Source organism: Mandrillus leucophaeus, unplaced genomic scaffold, assembly GCF_000951045.1.
Source record: "Mandrillus leucophaeus isolate KB7577 unplaced genomic scaffold, Mleu.le_1.0 Scaffold3, whole genome shotgun sequence".
NCBI classification, from domain to species: Eukaryota; Metazoa; Chordata; class Mammalia; order Primates; family Cercopithecidae; genus Mandrillus; species Mandrillus leucophaeus.
Window position 1 is genome coordinate 12,724 of NW_012103142.1, and position 2,441 is coordinate 15,164.

A 2,441-nucleotide genomic window follows, 5' to 3' on the forward strand; every position below is an offset into this window, starting at 1 on the left:
GGTTGCAGTGAGCCAAGATCATGTCATTGCACTCCAGCCTGGGCAATAAGAGTGAAATTCCATCTCCAAGAAAAAAAAAAAAAAAAAAAAAAAGAGGTTACAAGAAGCTGTCTCTGCAACAAAAACAGTTGGTCTGGGGATCTGTGAGGGAGTTGGGCCATTCAGAAGGTGCCATGAGCAAGTTGTCATAATCAAACATATGTTTCATCCTATGGATATTTTTGGTTGTTTTTTTGTTTTCTGAGATAAGGTCTCATTATTGCTCAGGCTGGAGTGCAGTGGCGTGATCACAGCTCACTGTGCAGCCTCAACCTCCTGGGCTCAAGGAATCCTCCTACCTCAGTTTCCCAAGTAGCTGGGACCACAGGTGTGCACCACCATTCCTGGCTAATTTTTTTAAAAAATTATTGTAGGCCGGGTGTGGTGACTCACACCTGTAATCCCAGTACTTTGGGAGGCTGAGATGGGTGGATCACAAGGTCAGGAGTCCGAGACCAGCCTAGTCAACATGGTGAAACCCTGTCTCTACTAAAAATACAAAAATTAACTGGGCATGGTGGAGGATGCCTGCAATCCCAGCTACTGGAGAGGCTGAGGCAGAGAATCGCTTGAACCCTGGAAGCAGAAGTTGCAGTGAGCTGGGATCGCACCACTGTACTCCAGCCTGGGCGACAGAGTGAGACTCTGTTCCAAAAAAAAAAAAATTTTTTTTTTTGTAGAGATGGTTCTCACCATGTTGCCCAGGCCGGTCTTGAACTCTTGGGCTCAAGAGATCTGCCCCTTGGCCTCCCAAGGTGTTGTAATCAAAGGCATGGGTCACTGCACCCCGCCCATCCTGTGGATTTTAAGGATGATGGGTTGGTGCTAAATGAGCTCAGAGAACTTTGAGTGCTCAACATTGAGACCAATGAGGAAGCTTTTGTTTGGTAGACTCGTGGATGGTGTGGATTCTGTGTTCTGGAGGAATGCAGAGGAAACTGATTATTATATTCAAATCCTCCATGGAAGGTAGTTTGTTGGCCCAGACATGGAATAAGATTATAGACTATCAGGTTCAGGGGACCTCAGGAAAAAGGAGGAAAATCTGAGAGGATGGGAGGCTTTCCTCAGTGCCTGTGAGGCCAATAGACACTTTCAATCTCCAGTATGTCTGTGCTTCAGAAGGAGCAAGATGTTGGCTGTCCTTTCACTCTCCACCAGCTGAAATGTGATCTCTTCCCATCACCTGCCATTCTGACCACTCTTCCCAAGTCACAGACACTTCTCAGATGCCAAACCCAAAGGCATGGCTGAATTCATCTGCATCAACTCAGGCAATGAATTTGGGAGGAGAGTTCACTTGTCAGAATGTAACAACGTCACATTTTGCCGTTGGGAATGTGGAGTCTAGGGACCCTTGGAATCACTTCCCTACCTGATTGCTAGCACACCCTCTTTCACTCATTGAATCACACTTTAGATTAGGTGCTGCTGGGAAGGGACTTTGCAGATGTAATTAAAGTCACAAATTGGTTTATCTTGAGGTAATCCAAAGGGAGACTGTGCAGGGGAGGTCTGACTCAATCACATCCAAGGCCCTTAGTGGTGGCTGAGAGGAGAAAACACATTTCTGCACTTAGGAACCTCCTTTCTCACCTCAATTCTAGCAGCTCAGATGAGGTGTCAGCTCCCTGCAGTCCCTGGGGCTACAGAAAAAAGAACTGCAGAAAAATGGAGACAGTGACACTTTCAAGTAAAACTACTAGAAGTCTTCAGAAAGTAAGGCAAGAAAAGGAATCTTGAGGACCAGAGAAGCTGCCAGGCCAGTTCATTAAGCCTTGGCGTGACCAGGAAATCCAGAGTTTTCTTGAAGGATGGAAAATCTGGAGATGAGGGATGGGAATCATGTACTGTCAAATGCAGTTGCCAAGGGGTTCAAGCCCAGAGGCGTTAAGAAGAGCTGAGACCTGCCTATAGACGCCAAGTTTGCAGGGCACATCCTGGACTATTAATGAGACCATCCGGAGGCCAAGGAGCTTACAGGGAGAGGGCTGGACTCACCTTCGGGGATACTGGCCCAGCAGCGCTGCAGATCCCACCCTGAGTACAGTGACATGGGCTGGGGGAGTTGAGGAGGAGAGAAGGAAGTTTCAAAGGGTGTGTGTGTGTGTGTGTGTGCGCGCGCGCGCACGCGTGTGTGTGTAAACTGGAAATAGTTAAACTCCCCTGTGTGCAGTGGTATACCAAGCAGGGTGGAGTGGTGGGAGGAGGCTACACCACAAGGGGTATTTTGTCACTAACATTGTTTTATAATTGTTGGTGCGCAGCATCAATAAAAAGTTGGCTTTAGGCTGGGCGCGGTGGCGCACACCTGTAATCCTAGCATTTTGGGAGGCCGAAGCGGGAGGATCACCTGAGATCAGGAGTTCAAGACCAGCCTGGCCAACATGGTGAAACCCCGT